General features: G+C 35.9%; 1 long non-coding RNA gene across 1 annotated transcript in view; it reads right to left on the bottom strand.

Moving 5' to 3' along the window:
• LOC103349591 (uncharacterized) overlaps positions 1-17,584 on the bottom strand; it is a 166,271-nt gene that overhangs the window by 95,501 nt on the left and 53,186 nt on the right. Inside the window, exon 2 of the long non-coding RNA XR_007922492.3 lies at positions 11,780-11,865. This is a non-coding gene — a long non-coding RNA (uncharacterized LOC103349591). The remainder of the gene's footprint in view (positions 1-11,779; positions 11,866-17,584) is intronic.

Genomic DNA, 17,584 nt, shown 5'->3' with positions numbered 1-17,584 from the left:
TTAATCCTCCACCTGCAATGCCAGCATCCCAAATGGGCGCCAGGTTCTAGTCACAGTTGCCCCTCTTCCAGTCCAGCTCTGCCGTGGCCTTGGAAGGCAGTGGAGGATGGCCCGGGTGCTTGGGCCCCTCCACCTACATGGGAGACCAGGAAGAAGCACCTGGCTCCTGGTTTCAGATCAGCATAGCTCCAGCCATAGCGGCCATTTGAGGGGTAAACCAACGGAAGGAAGACCTTTCTCTCTCTGTCTCTCGCTGTCTAACTCTATCTGTCAAAACAGAAAAAAAAAAAAAAAAAAGGAAAACACATGATGCTGATTTGGTTAAGTAGTTACATGACCACAGAAGCTCAAAGTCTTCTTACTTAATATGACAGATAGTAGACAAAGAAAGCTGAGTAACAGTTTTAGCAGTCTTGGCCTTTTTTATTTTAAATATTTGGATATAATTTTAAGAGACAGATTTAGTAAAGAATACAAAAAAGAAATTCATAGTATAGTGTTAGACAAATAAAGAATTGTTTAAATTCAAAACAAAATTCAATGTTTGTACTAGACACCCACGTAGTCAAGGAAGCAAATGACACAAAGGTAATTTACCTGTAATCAGTTCAATGCCTCAGTGTGTTCAGTGGAGCAACCCAAATTTGTCAGTGTAAATCTATTATAGCTGTGGCTGATTATTATCCAAAGATGAGTCTCTACAGTAAAACTTTGGGGAAAAATATTCAATCCCTAGCATCAATTATCAATCACCACATTAACAGAAATCCATTATCCTGTCAGTCTAGGAGTTTCAAATTAAATGCATTTGATGAATCTTAATGAATAATAACATCTTTGCGAAGAAAGCAATTAGAAACACAATTTTATATCAAATAGAAGATAAAATTAATATGCACTAATTAAAGCTACTTTACAATGCTATTGTTTTTAAAATTCATTATGTAACTACTAATATAGCATCAATCTATCTTCACTATCTAAAATAGATATATTTATAATCAAATAACTAAAAAATTACACTCACTGACAAAGACGTAAAGGCCTTGACAAATCAACTAAAATGCTTCTTGGGATATTTGCATTCTATGGCAGAGTGCTGAGTCTGCTCTTAACTCTAGCTTCTTACTATTGCTCACCCTGGGAGGCAGCAGATGATGGCTCAGGTAGTTGGGTCCCTGCCATCCATGTGAAAATTCTAATTGAGTCTGCCATTCCTGGTTCCTGGCTCTGCCCTGGCACCAATACAGCGGTTGTTGGTACATGATGAATAAACCAACAGATGAAAATTCCCTCTCTCTCTCTCTTTTTCTATCTCTATCTCTACCTTTCAAGTACAAATCTTAAATGTGTGTGTGTGTGTGTGTGTGGCTAAATATATGTAAAATCCTTATTACTCTCAATTTCATTTTAACAAAAGTTAGAACTCATTAACTTGTGGTAGCCATATAAAATAACATGCCCACTCATCATACTTTACCAGACATTGCAGATAAATGAAATTCCCAAAGTTCAGACCTAGCTAGAAACTGTTATAATGTCCTAAGCTAAGAAAAAACAAAGCAGCCAGGCTCCAGTTCTTGTCCCAGCTGCTCCACTTCTGATCCAGTTCTCTGCTAATGGCCTTGAAAAAGCACAGAAGATGGCACACCCACATGGAAGACCAGGAAGAAGCTCCTAGCTCCTGGCTTCAGCCTGGCTCAGCCTTGAACTTGCAACCATCTGCTGAGTAAACCAGCAGATAGAATCAATATCTCTCTCTCTCCCTCCCTCTCTCTCTCTCTCTCTCTTGCTTTCAAATAAATAAAAGAAAAAATGTATGAAGTATTAAATAATTTGAAAAGAAATAAAATTAATAAAGCAAGGTAAAACTGCTTTGTAACACTAAAAAACAGAGTTAAACTCAAACTCTGCCATTTTTGGTGTGATTGCCATTGATTCTATGCCTCTTCATTGAACTTAGAGAGGCTAAATTCTCTGTCTTGGAAAAACTGTAGCTCGGGTCTCCTTCATCTCTTTTCATTTTGCCTTTCTCCACTACCAAGCAATCTCAATCTTTTCATCTACCTTCATACTTAATTTGCTTGTTTTGTTTAAGGAGAAGTTCAAAATTCATTAAAATGTTTGCTTATTCAATAGAAAATTAATCTCATCAGCTTTAGTAGTATTTCAGTAGGATTATTAGCAGATCAGTGGACTTAGTAGACTACTTACGAAGCTGTAGATGGTTAACATGGCCTATCTTTGACCTGTATTTGAAATAATGCCCTTGAGTTTTAATCCAATGATTCTGAAGAATGTGATGTAAGGAACAAGCATATTGTGATATAGCCCATATGTCTACAAGGCTCACAATACAATCGTTTGTTATGTCCTCCCATCATCTGCAACATTGAAGACAAAGTACCTTATATCCGAATATCTTTGTCCCTGACCTACATCTGCCAAGTCTTTGAACACACACACACACACACACACACACATTATGTTTACTAATGAACAAAATAGCTACAAAAAATTTCCAAATGTCATGTTATACTAAGAACATACATAAATTTGGTACTGTAGTAAGGACTTATGTAAGTGCAGCCAAGCAAAATCACAAGCTTCTACAAACATGCACACAATTGTTTAGAGAGACTGCATAGGAAGTACAAATTTTGTTCAAACATCACATGGGAATACCACAGGAGCTCAGGGAAGGGAAGATGATTATGGCTTAAGTGGAAGTTCAAATCAAATTAAAAACAGTCTAGAGTAGCTAAAAAATGGAAGAAATAGGAGCATATTCCATCTTTCTGAGCATCAGTTTAATGTGAGGGTCATTTAAAACGTTAATCTCATCTTGATGAAATACAGTTATGTGTGGGATCCAGGTTTCAAATATGCACAGATTATGTGTGAGAGAATTCTAGCAGGACACTTCAGGTTCAGTCTAACCATGCTTCCCTTGCCCTTCTTCCAACACACAGCCTAGCTTTTATTCATTTTCTAATTAGAAAAGTGACAGACCAAAAAATAACAAATTATCATACCACATGCCTGTGTATGCATAATCTGTATTGAATATTTTCCCTAACCTGCTTTAAATCACCTTAGAGGAAATGTAAGCAGTTAATGCTACCTTTGCAGAATACTGTGGTATGAAATCCATCCCTCCCTCACAGAAATGACTGACCCTCCTAAAGATATAAGAATATTCAGTGGTGGTTATTTCATCATTTCATACAATACTAAACAAGTGCTTATGGTATTTAAAGAATTCACAGAAGAGAACTTCTGAGAACATTAACAAAAACTGAATAATTCAGATAAACCCTACAAATGAGTATATTAAACAATATGGATCAAAGATGTTTCTAAAAATCTTCCTAAAAGTGACAACCTTTCAGTTAATACTTTCTAAATGCCAAGGACTGAATGATTGAATCCTGACCAAATTCGTATGCTAAAGCCTAATCACAAAGTGATGGCATTACAAGGAGGAGGCTTTCACAGCCCCAATAAAAGGTCTTTTTTTAAAAAAGATTTATGTATTTATTTGATTTATTTGAAAGTCAGAGTTACACACAGAGAGAAAGAGAATCGGGGGGGGGGGGGGACTTCCATCCGTTGGTTCACTCATCAATTGGCCAGAATGGCCGGAGCTGCGCCAATCCGAAGCCAGGAGCCAGGAGCTTCTTCCAGGTCTCCCAAGTGAGTACAGGGACCCAAGGACTTGGGCCATCTTCTACTGCTTTCCCAGGCCATAGTAGAAAGCTGGATTGGAAGTGGAGCAGCTGGGACTTGAACAGGTGCCCATATAGGATGCTGGCACTACAGACCAGGGCTTTAACCCTCTGAACCACAGCACTGGCCCCTAAGAGGTCTTGAAAGGAGAAGTATCTCCCTTTGCCTTTCCATCCTTTGGCTATGTGAGGACACAGGTCTGTGCGGAATCTGGAGGACTCAGCAGCAATGTGACATTTTGAAAGTAGAGGCCAAGCACCAATCCCGCCAGCACCCTGATCCTGGAATTCTCAGCCTTGAGAACTGTCAGAAACAAATTTCTGCTGTTAAGAAGTACTCAGTCTCTCTCCTCCACTGCATGGAGTTTTATCTCCATTTTCACATTCATGTCAATGACTGGCCACATCTTCCTGATCTATAAATATGCTGTTGGGGAATTCCTTTTAAGCTGGTTTAAAATCTTCCCAGTTTCCTAATAATGACTTAAATAAAATCCTTAAGACACATTCATTTTTATTTCTGTTTCAAGGTCATGATTTTAAATTTTTTAAAAAAATTATTTTTAGCAACGCTCTCAGATTAAATATTCAGTCTTTGAGACCGAGCTACAATTTTTTTTTAAGAAAGTCACTGTTAGCATACATTGACTTAATGATGAAATATGCGGAATTACTTAGCTTCTTTGGGCCATTTTGTTATGTTAGACGTAAATTCAAATCCAATTTTATATTGAATTTTCAGACTTCAATAAGACAATCTGCATCAACTCCACCAGAATTTGACAAGTTGAGATGCATAAAGCATATGACTCCACAAATAGACAGCTTTACCTCCACATACTTATGCACTAAAAATGTGAGAATCCCAATAAAATTTATTTCACATTATTTAAACCCAAAGACAAGTTGGTATGTTTATAATTTTATTTGCTATATTGTTTAGTCCGGTTTTGAAGGAAAGAATCTGTTTCAGCTAGTTCAATGAGAACTAAATCTTACATTTCAGTTTATATCTTAAATGAATGGACACATTTTTGGAAGACTTACTTCTGGCTCTGCACATTTCAAAATGTGTTTCTCCTTTACAACCCACATAGATTGAGTGCCATATGATAAAGGAACTGATAAGCCGAATCATGGGCATCAACAAAAAGTATCTGAACATGACGGAACCATTCAGATGCATCACCCTGAATACAACCTGATGGTTTCACCATCTATACGTCTCCTTAGCTGTGTTCCAAAGGTGTCTGATACACCTTATCCAAGGGGAAGTGTGAGAGAGAGATGCAGAAAGGAAGAAACAGCAGTTTTAACTAAACTGTACCTTAGATATTTTACTATCTAACACGTTGCCAGGACCCTGCATGAGGTGTGCCCTAAAATATCATTGGAAGAATTTTCAGTTCATTTATACCTTTGCTAGCTTGCGACTGGTACCTTGCTGAAATACAAATTCTATTTATGGTTTCAAAAAGAAGATGTATCAGACTTCACTGTATTAAGGTAATAGAACGGAGAGGCATGTGAAATGGAGATGATAAAGATTTATTTGTTCTTGGCCGGCGCCGCAGCTCACTAGGCTAATCTCCCCGCCTTGCGGTGCCGGCACACCGGGTTCTAGTCCCGGTCGGGGCTCCGGATTTTGTCCCGGTTGCCCCTCTTCCAGGCCAGCTCTCTGCTATGGCCAGGGAGTGCAGTGGAGGATGGCCCAGGTGCTTGGGCCCTGCACCCCATGGGAGACCAGGATAAGCACCTGGCTCCTGCCTTTGGATCAGCGCGGTGCGCAGGCCACAGCGTGCTGGCTGCAGCGGCCATTAGAGGGTGAACCAATGGCAAAAGGAAGACCTTTCTCTCTGTCTCTCTCTCTCTCTCACTGTCCACTCTGCCTGTCAAAAAAAAAAAAAAGATTTATTTGTTTTTGCTTTATTTTATGACAACATATAAAGGGATGCTTTAAAATTTAAAAAAACCTTCATTTTGAAACAACATAAAAGTATAACTCACAAGTAAATCATCCCCTCTGTTTCCTGAAAAGAAGGAAAATCTAACGTTCTTAGATAGTCAAGTTCAAAGTCTATTATCAGTAACACATGGGAGATCAAATTTTTAAAGCCCTATGTAAGATTGAAGCAAAGAGTGGTCTCAAATATCCAATTTAAATTTAACCAAAGAGTTCTCATAAATAAAAATTGATGTTATTCCTATACATACACAAAAAGGATTTTGTGACTTCTCCCAAGGTATATAGCTTCTGTGAGGCTGTTTTGTTAGGATCTTATTGCCACAGCAATCAATGTAATTATTCAGGATATACTGCAAATCTGTGAAATCATTCACTACTAAATCACAAGGCTGCAGGCTTGGAAATGTGTGTAGAGTCAGTATTTCACTTGATCTTTTCTAATTACTAAGCCCACACCATTAGACTACATTTTTCATTGCTTCTGAGCAATTCACGTTTGATGTCTTGAGGAGCTCAACCAATGCTTCACAAGAACACATTTTCTTTAGTAGGAAACCTACAATGTCTACTATATCTCTGAGAATATTTTCAATTAACACAATTTATTTAATTGGAAAGAACACTCTGGTCAGTAGGAATATTGGTGTCCAAAACTTGCTCTGTGTATCTTACTGGTAATTGTGCTTTTATCACTATATAGGATTGATATTAATAAATAATACATATATAATGCTTCCATGTATGTTTTCATATTTTATATATACATATAGTTTGGATCTCTCATTAAATGTCAATAAATAACATTCAAATTATAATTTGCAAAACATTAAACCACAAAGATAACTGTACAACATACTGCAGCAACAAAATTTTGGGAGTTGAAAAGTAAAAGGACTAAGAGTACATAACATATCAAAGAAAATTCAAACCAAACCAGAAGAATGAAAATTCAATTTTAAAATACTCTGATTTATGCTGTAAAGTTCCAAAAAAAAAAAAACTAAGAAATTTGAAGTATTAAGCATTTACCGAAGTGAGGAAAAAGCAAGAAATAAAAACTAGAAAGATTGTTTAAAAATTTTATTAAAGAACAAAAAGACTCCTAAGAGTTTTTTTTCTCCATTCTGGCAAGAGATCGATAAATATGATAAACTAAAAAAGGAAAAAGTGGTTGCTGAAGAGGGAAAATGCTAATGATTTTATTAATATCATAAATCTACAGATATTATGTGTAAGACTAGTACAAATTTAAATGTAAATATAATAGATACACAAATCCAAATAGAGACTTTAATAGAGGGAATGAATTAAAGAAAAAATACCAGTAATGAAACCATCATGCAATGGCATGAAAAGGCACTAAGACTTCATTCCACCAGGCCACCAGGCCTGGTGCATTTTACTCTCAGGGAGAGAAGGGAAGTCACAGATGTGGCAGCATCCACTTCCATAGAAACTGCAATCGATCAAGGAGCAAAGGACACACCCCCAGCTGGGGTAAACAGTGCAGCTGACTACATCAACTCCAATCTTCTCCATTGCCATAAAGAAGGGGGCCTGTGTTCCCACCCTTTCTTATCTCTGAACTACCTCAGCCTCACCATGCCACCTGCCTTCAGTCTATTGGAATCCATCTCAGTAACCAACCACTTCCCTCTGTGTTGGTTGTCTCCAGATCCCCAGCTTTCACAGTCAGCTTTGCTCTTCTGGATTCTAAGGTTCCATATTACTTCTGTAAAAGGACCTTAAGAGTATAAATAATGTTGCATATCCTCGATCTATTTTTTTAATGATTTATTTACTTATTTGAAAGAGTTACAGAGAGAATAAATTCTTCCTCCTTATACTGGTGAATTCCTACCAGCATAAAATCATGATACAATCTTTCTCATTTTCAGAAAACCATAGACAATAGACACGGGCAATTCGCAACATCATTTTTTCTGTGCTTTGAAGGAAATCTTGTTTTATAGGTATCTACATTCACTGTCTCCAATTCCTCTTTATTTATTTGTTTCCAGTCAGGTTTCGACCCACATGACTTCAATGAATTGCTCTCATCAAGATTGCCAGTGTCCTCTACATGTCAAATGCAGTAACTAATTTGTTCTTATCTTGCATGGTCCTTTTGTTACTTGGACTATTAACACCACTTGCCTCAGCTAATTACTGCTTTCTCCTGAATATGCTTTCTTCACTTGACTTCTAAAATACTCAGAACTTTTGAGTTTCTTCTTATAGCACCAATAAATTAAGTGTGCAGAATATTCTTCTCTCATTTTAAAAAATTTTACTTTTTATACAAGTTTCATGTGTTTCATATACACAGACTAGGTATATAGTGATACTTCCTTCCCTTCCAACCATGCTCTAACTCTTCTTCCTCCTTTCTCTCCCATTCTTACTCTTAATTTTCACAAAGATCTACTTTCAGTTTACTTAATTATCATAAGGTTAACCCTACAATAAGTAAAAGAGTTCAACAAGTAATATGAAAGAAAAAAAAAAAAAAACACTGTTCCTCAACAGAAGAGATAATGGTTGTAAACAATCATTGAATCTCAAAATGTCCGTTGCATTCCAATACATTACATTTTAGGTACTCAATTAGTTACTCATGATCAGGGAAAACATAAGATATGTATCTTTTTGTGACTAATATTTCACTAAGTATAATGATTTCTAGTTGCATCTGCTTTGTTGCAAAAGACAGGATTTCATTTTTTGACAACAGAGAAATACTCCATAGTGTACATTTACCATGATTTCTTTATCCAGTCTTCAGTTGAGAGATACCTGGATTGATTCCATATCTTAGCTATTGTAAATTGAGTTATACTGAACAGGGGGGGTACAGATAGCTCTTTCTTACACTGATCTCCTTTGATTTGGGTAAATTCTCAGGAGCAGGTTGGCTGGGCCATATGGTAGGTCTGTATTCAGATTTCTGAGATATCTTCACACTGTCTTCTACAATGGCTGCACCAGTGCCCATTCTTGCCAACAGTGGGTTAGGGTACATTTTCCCCCATATCCTCACCAGCATTTTTTGTTTTCTGATTTCTATACGAGAACCATTCTAACCAGGGTGAAATGAAACACCATTGTGGTTTGATTTGCATTTCTCCGATTGCTAGTGATCCTGAGCATTTTTTCAAGTGCCTTTTGGCCATTTTAATTTCCTCTCTTGGAAGATGCCTGTTCAAGTCCATCGCACATTTCTCAACTGGGTTGTTTTGTTGGTTGTTGTTGAATTTCTTCAGCTCTTTATAGATTCTGAAAGTTAACCCTTTTTTAGTTGTGTGGTTTGCTAATATTTTCTCCCATTCTGTTGGTTGCCTCTTCACTTTGATAAGTGTTCTTTTTTCAGTGCAGAAGCTTCTAAGCTTGATGTAATCCCATTTGTCAATTTTAATTTTGATTACCTATGCTTCTTGGGTTTTTTCCAAGAAGTCTTTGCCTATGCCAATGCCTTGCTGTTCTTCCAATGTTCTCCTCTATTACTTTGATGGCATCAGTTCATAGAGTTAGATACTTGATCCATTTTGAGTAGATTTTTGTGTAAGGTGTAATGTAGGGGTCAAGGTTCTTACTTCTGCATGTAGAGATCCAGTTTTCCTAGCACCATTTGTCAAAGAGGCTGTCCTTCATCCAGGGATTGATTTTAGAGAGACTGCACTTCCTCCAGTGATTGATTTTAGCTCCTTTGTCAAAAATGAGTTGGTTGTAGATGCATGGAATGTTTCTGGAGTTTCTATTCTGTTCCATTGTTCTACACATCTGTTTTTGCTCCAGTACCAGGGTGATTTGATTATAACTGTCTTGTAGTATGTCTTGAAATCTGGCATTGGGATACCTCTAGCTTTGTTTTTGTTGTATAAGATTGCTTTAGCTATTCAGGGTCTCATATTTCTATTTGAATTTTAGCATCACTTTGCTAGATCTGAGATAAATGCTGTTGTTATTTTGATTGTGATCTCATTAATCTGTAAATTGCTTTCAGTATTATGGACATTTAGATGATATTGAGTCTTCCAATACATAAATAAGGAAAATTTTTTTATTATTTATTCTCTTCTCTAACTACTCTATACCAGATTTCCCCACATGTTTATCCTTTTTAAAAAATATTTATTTGAAAGCCAGAGTTACAAGGAGGCAGAGTCAGAGAAAGAGAGAGAGAGAGAGATCTTCAATCTTCTGGTTCACTCCCTAAATGGCTACTATGGCCAGAGCTGGGCTGATCTGAAGCAAGGAGCCAGGAGCTTCTTTCAGGTCTCCCACAAATGTACAGGGGCCCAAGGACTTGGGCCATCTTCTACTACTTTCCCAGACCATAGCAGAGAATTGGATCAGAAGTGGGGCAGCAAGGTCTTGAACCTGCACGCATATGGGATGCCATCACTGTAGGTGATGGCTTTACTTGCTGTGCCACAGCACAAGCCCCACATGTTTATCCTTGAGCTTCTTAACTTTTGCTAGTATCTATCTAATCTCATGTATTAAAATGCTATCCAAGGGCTATTACTGTTGTAGTAGTCTAAGCCACTGTCTACAGTGCCAGCATCCCATATGGGCACCAGTTGGAGACCCAGCTGCTCTTCTACCAAACCAGCTTTCTGTTATGGCCTTAGAAAGCAGTAGAAGATGGTTTAGTGATTGGGCCCCTGCACCCATAGGCAGACCTGGAAGAAGCTCCTATCTCATGGCTTCAGATTGGCACAGCTCCAGCCATTATGCCCATCCCAGGAGTGAACCATCAGATAAAAGACCTCTCTCTCTCTCTCTCTCTCTCTCTCTCCCCCCTGCCTCTGCCTCTCTGTAACTCTGCCTTTCCAATAAATACATCTTTAAAAAAAGTGTCACTCATATAAGAAATTACCAGAGTTTGTGACTCTGCTGACCTTCAAAAACAAATCCAGCTGTGGATCTGCTGACTTCCCTTAAATGACCTACAGATAGCTCACACATAGCATGTACCAAAGAGTACTCTAGATATTCGTCATCCTACTTAATTGCAATCCCATCTTTCCTTTTTCTTCATATTTGAGTTGGTACTATCTTGACTCTTTCTCTCACATCTCACATTCAATTAACCAAGAGATATTCTTGATTAATCCTAAAAGTGTATCCATAATTCTCATCACATCTACTTCTAATCTGGGCTTTACAGTCCAACCATAGACTCACATGGAGGAGAGCCATAACTTCCTAGCAAAGCTCTTTGCTTTTGTCTTATCATCCATTCCAATTTCTCTTCTCAATAAAGCAGGTACTTCAATTACTAAAAACCATATCCTGTCACTCCTATAATGAAAACTTACCAATGGTGCTGCATATCCTGAGCCACAAGAACACAATCCTTACAATCATGTTAAAGGCACTGTTTCCTTTCTAGAAGGTGTCACTTGACACCTTTCTGGCCATGCTCAGTCATTTCTGTTCTTCAAAGATAATAACATGATTTAGCCAGAGGTCTTGGCTCTATCTGTCCCTGCGGCCTGGACCACTCATCCTCTAATATCTGTGCAACTAACTCCCTCAGCTCCTTCAATCTCTTCCTCAAAAACAAACAAAAAGACCAATTACTAACCATGTTACATAAGTTTGCAACTCACAACACTTTCCTCAGCTCAGCTCATTAAATCCTATATCCTATTATAATTTTCATCTTATCTATTAACACATATATTTTCCTAACATACTAAATATTTTGCTTAAGCCTGCCTATTAAACCTTTATTTATTTCCCATCATTTTCATTTAGTGTCTCCTTCTTCTTATTAGTATGTTTAAAGAAACAACAACAACAAAACCACCTCCATGGCGTTTTTTTTTTTTTTTTTGTCTTGTTCAACAATATTCCCAACAGCCTAGCACTGTGCTTAGCAGCATAGACTCAAAAACTAATATCTGAGTAATAAGAATTAATAGAATAAAATATGCAAACTCCATGTAGGTGCTTGAAAAAAACTAGCTTGGAATTTCAATAATCCCGATGATTGGAAATGTGTAGATTTACTACAGGAGCATGTGATAACAGAGTTCCTTGTTTACAAAGCAGCAAAGAAATAAAATGGACTCACCCTGACAGGTGGAATCATGGATAAATTTTGCAGTTCAGGATCTCCATTCTAGTCCAAGTATCTGGTTGCCATGGAACCTCAGCTCACTGAGAATGCAGGCCAATAAAAAAAAATTAAGCTTGGAAACTGACTCTAAAATTCTCTTAAAATGGCACAACTGCTTTTATCATGGTTAACCGCATTTTACTCTTAAAAGTTTTAAAATTAAATATTGATCACAAAGTTAAACAAATCCTTAGTAGTGATAATACTGTTTTAAGGAATAATCTTCCTGTATTTTATATTTTAATTTTATTTAACTTTTAAGAGGCTTTTCATTATTGCAGCAACAGATAAGTGTATAATTTAATTTTTAAATATCCAATAAGTAATTGTTTTACTTTCATAATTTAAACCTGAAATTCTGAAAGATTTACAAAAATATTAAACATATAAAAAACTTAAATCTACCAAGACAAAAGTTTAAATTGAGATTTCCAAAAATTATTTTTGAATGAGGGAATTTTGTTTTTAATTTTGGGGGAGGATTTCAATACAATACACATTAAAACAAGGTTCAACTATATTAAATATATATTGCATTATTCTGTAAGACTTCCTTGAGTCTAATCATTAAATATATATTGAGTTTACCAAGAATATAATGAGATGTTGTTAAGCATTAAAGTTTACTGATCAAGTAGAGTCTTAGATATTCATATTTGAAGATTAATAAATGAAATATCAATATAAAATAAAGTTGGTATGTTACTAATATTTAAGTACATTTTAGCTGAAAATTTTTAGAGGCTCACATTAATATACATGAGTTCACAAAATGTTGATGAAGTTTGCTTCTTTGACTAGCAAGAGGAATACTTCGACAAAACATTGTTTATGGACATTTTTTCTGTCATATCATCCTTTCTCCTGCCTCCAGACATCACCTTCCACATAAAAGATGGGCTATTAAATCCTGTTATAGGCACTGCTTGGTGGGAAAGGAAATGTTAGGCCGGTCATCAAGGTTCTCTCAAGAAGCTGACATCCACTCCCAGCCCTGCAGCAGGCGCAGTGAATGATTTTACTCGTGTACCTGACAGGGCCAAAATGGATTGAGAAACAATGGCTTTCACATATAAAACATCAGGTCATGAAGATGGTGATACCTAAAGACAATAAAGTGAGCTGCACAGTTTCCTAGTTTACTAACCAAACAGTATTCAGGACCCAACACAGAGAATGACTCAGATAGAGCGTGAAGGTGAGGATGAGTTGAGAAGTTGTATCTGGAAGTTCAGCAATGCTGAGACAAATGGGATTCTCAGGGATGCCTATTATAAATAAGGGCACTGCACAGAGAGAGCTAGAGATACTGCAGAGAATCCCTCTTGAGACTTCACCTAATCAATATATTTGGTGACAAAACAACCAAAGAGAAAAAAAATGCACAAAAAAAGTTAGGGATAAATCATTCTCATAGCTCACAAAATATGAAGAATTCCTGTTCCCAAAAACCTAGATGGAAAATCTAACATGTAAAAGTTAAGTATGAATGTTTCTAATACCAAGATCATGCTACTTTTGTCAGACCCAGGCAAAGTATAAAGGTTATGAAAGAAGAGGGAAGAGAGTGTGCTTGCAAGTTTGAGATAAGAACTAACACAAGGACTTCCTAAAACCCCCCAAGAAAGTCCTATATGTCCTATATTCATTTCATACCTATTTTCCTTTCATTCCTTGCTCATGCTGCACCTCTGCACGTATTACTATAACAATGTTTATCACAAGAAATTCTAGGCTGTGGAAGTTCAGACAAGATGTTTGCCTAGCGAGACTTTTCTCTACCAATGGGCTCATGCCAGTTCCTGCAATGAGCTTCTGAACTCTTGAACTTTGGTTCAGAGCAGCTTACAGGAACCTCCCCTCTTTGCCTTTAACAGCTTTCCTTCCCCTTACCTCGTCCTCTTCAGTTATACCTAAAACTTGTCATAGCCTGATTTGCAAGTCCCTTGTTTGTTATTTAGATTGACACAGGCTTTATGGACATAGGGGTCATTACTCATTAATAAGGAAGGTTAGCAGTAGAGAAAATGTTGCTCAGGCATACTAACAAACAGCATTCAACTAAGAAAATCACAGTGTCTGACATCACAGACTACAAAGAATGGTTCCAAGGAAGTAGGAAAATATGACCCATCGTGAAAACGAAAATACATGGAGATGAATACAGCAATGATACATTTCATAGGGTTAGTAGACAAAAGAATTAAAAACTTGAGTCACACTCCACTGCCGTCTCAGACCATTAGCAAAAAGCGGGATGGGAAGAGGAGCAGCCGGAATGTGAACTGGAATCCATATGAGATGCTGGTGCTGCAGGCAGAGGCTGAGTCCACTACACCACAGCGCCGACCCCTTCTTTTTTAATATTGAAAAATTCTTGTTTTTAATATAGGAACTTATCATTATGAACTTCCCTCTTAGTGCTGTTTTTCTTGCATCCATAGGTTTTGGTATATTGTAATTTTGTTTTTGTAGCAAGCTAATGTTTTGAACTCACTTTTTAATTTCTTTTTTGATTCAATGGTTGCTCAAGAGTGTGTTGACTTTCATATATTTGTGAATTCTCCTGTTTTCTTGCTATCAACAATGATTCTTGGTTTCATTCCATTGTTGTCAGCTGGCTGTTTATTGATTTCCTGTCTGGATGTTTTATCCATTATTGAACATAAGATATTGGAGTACACTACTCTTATTGCATTGTTTTAAATTTCTGTCTTCTGATTTGTTAGCATTTGCTTCTCATATTTAGGTGCTCTGATCTTGAGTGCTTACAAAGTTATAATTGTTATAGTTTTCTGTTACATTGGTCCTTTTATCACGACATAATGAACTGTTTTCTGTAACTCTTTAGAGTTAAAATATATTTTGTTTGATGTAAGTTTAGCCACTCCTGCTTTCTTTAGGCTGTCATTTATAGAGAATATTTTCCATTCTTTTACTTTGAACTCATGTGTATGTTAGTCCATTTTATGTTGCTATACCAAATACCTGAAGCTCTTATTTTACATATTTTGTGTTTTATACATGTTTTCTTTATAGGAAGCCTGAGACTTGTAAAACTATCTTGTTTCACATTATAAAAATTAAATTTTAATGGCTTATAAAACTGCCTATTGTCAGATTTTCACTTTTTTTATGCTGTATGTATAAACAAAGTTTGACAATCTGCCTTTTAAAATAGAGTTAAATGTCACAATTGCAGTGATCCCTTAATCTGTATGAGCCTTCATTTAACTAACCAGAGAGATTTGTGCTTTCACAAATTTTTGCTTTGCTGTTCAGTGTATTTGTGCTTCAATTTGAAGAATGCCTTAGACATTTCAGGTAACACTACCCCTAAAACATTTAAAGGCAAATTGAAGAACTCATGATGACATACTAGGCAATTTGATGAAACCTATACTTTAAGATGTATTGGGTTATCATATTCAGTATGTGTTGGAAGACTTAGAGTCTAGGAATAAGAAAAGGAATAAAGGCCAAATGCATCGACTCAAATCAAAGTGATTGAATGCCAAGACAAGGACATTTAGAGGAAAAGAAAAAGAAAATTACATTTAATAAAAGGCCGTAAAGGCAACAGAGATTGAATATATAATTTATTAGGAGTAATAAAAAAGAAAAAGACTAACATGTATCTGAATTTTCTAGCCTGAAACACTTACATAAGGTGCTGTTTTTAATAAGAATGGAGAAAACTTTAATAATAACCTATTAGTCCTCTGTGGTTGCTGGAATCTCTCATCTCATGTGAAAATTTAATTGATTCATAATGAAGAACATATGAAGGGAATTATAAACAAATTCAAAAATATGTCTTTGAAAGGAATTTCATGGAAGCTTCAAAAGAGATGTATTTATTGTGATGAGAGATGATGAGATTGAATTGGCCCCTCTTACAGTATTGAAATTAAGTCTATCTAATTTATCCAATCAAGTTCATGTCCTGATTTTATGTATTTGTGTCTGTAAACATTGTGATACTTGAAAAAAAGGAAATTTATTTATTGAAACGTTTACAGATATAATTTACATATAAAAAATGTATCATATTTTAGATACACAGCTCAATGAGTTTTTCAGAACATAGAGCTGCATAATTGCCAATGAAATGGAAATATAGATCATCTTCATTCCTCACAAAGTTCCTTTGTACCATTTTATAACCAACCTCTTTACCCCACATTTAGCCGTTAGTAACATAATTCTGTTTTCGATTTTTTTCTAAAGTGTCATATAAATGATGTACTACTTCATGTAGTTGTGTGCCTATCTATCTTTTCTTTACATTAACATTTTTATTTCCACTAATTTTGAACAGCATCCATGTTATATGTGTATTAGTATTTTTTCTTTGCTTGTACTATATGAATATACTACAATTTGCTTATGTATTCATCAGCTAATGGATGTTAAGGATGTTACCAATTTTTATGAACGAAAGTACTACAAAAATCCATGAATAAGGCTTGATACGCAAACATATATGTATTACTTTAGAGTAAATAACTAGAAGTGAGATTGCTGGATCAGATGCTAAAGACATACAAAACTTCCATGTCTAAAGTGCGAAATATTTCACAGACTTAATTCTGAAACATAAAACTTACAGAAGATAGAAAGCAATCTTTATGACTTTAAGATGGGCAAACACTTCTTACATAGAAAAGGAAAAGAATAAACTATAAAAATTTATTAAGTGGAGTCAATAAATATAAAATTCCTGGTCTTTGAAGTAGACAATTAAGAAAATTAAAAGGTAAGCCACGGACTAAAAAATAAATGTTTTCAAATTACAAATCTGAAAAAAGCTGTTTATCCAGATTATTTATTGGAACAATAAGAAGACAAACCAATAAGACTTCAGCAAAATATTTGAATAAATACCAGAGAAAATATGCAAATGGAAAATAAAAATAAGGAAAAGGTAATCAACATTAGCAGGATGAGAGAATTCAAGTTGAAACCATCATGAAATGTCACTGGACACCTGTAAAGGCCTAATTTCTTAAAAATTTTCAAAGTACAAATAAAGATAAAGAACCACAGGAGCACTAACAAAGCTGGAATTAGTCTACATTTGTTTTTGATGGCGAATTGACCCTTGTAATAGATGAAGAGTCTTCATTGGAAAAATATGATATTTTCCTCTATAGCATTGCTCAAGAAGAACCTTTCAGAAGCAATAACACAATAATCTCATTTTCAGAAATCTCACTTTGCATAAGATTTTCCTAAACACATTGATTGTAAATACATCTATTTGAAAAACAAGGTCCTTCTAACTACAATATAAAATGGATATATTCACCTTGATTAAGACAGAGACAGAAAGAAAGAGGGAAAAGGATAAACAACGTGTGGAGGGAGAGAGAAAAGAGGCCTAATTCTAAACCAGAGGCGTCAAGTATATGGAGCTATAATGTCCATTATTCACTGGCCTGAGCCATCGAAATACAACAGGGAAGTTTTAGATTTTGAGACCTTTCTCAATGTAGTGGATCGTCTTATATCCAGAATAATACCATTTACGACATGCTATTTTTTTCACCTGCCTTATAGATTATATTTTAATTTTCTTTCTTTTTTTTAACTTTTATTTAATGAATATAAATTTCCAAAGTACGGCTTATGGATTACAATGGCTTCCCCCACATAACGTCCCTCCCACCTGCAACCCTCCCCTTTCCTATTCCCTCTCCCCTTCCATTCACATGAGGATTCATTTTCAATTCTCTTTATATACAGAAGATCAGTTTA

This window comes from Oryctolagus cuniculus, chromosome 14 (genome assembly GCF_051225735.1).
Source record: "Oryctolagus cuniculus isolate XC-2025 breed Fujian yellow rabbit chromosome 14, ASM5122573v1, whole genome shotgun sequence".
NCBI classification, from domain to species: Eukaryota; Metazoa; Chordata; class Mammalia; order Lagomorpha; family Leporidae; genus Oryctolagus; species Oryctolagus cuniculus.
Note: the sequence above shows the minus strand (reverse complement) of the source record. Positions and strands in the feature narration are given on the sequence as shown.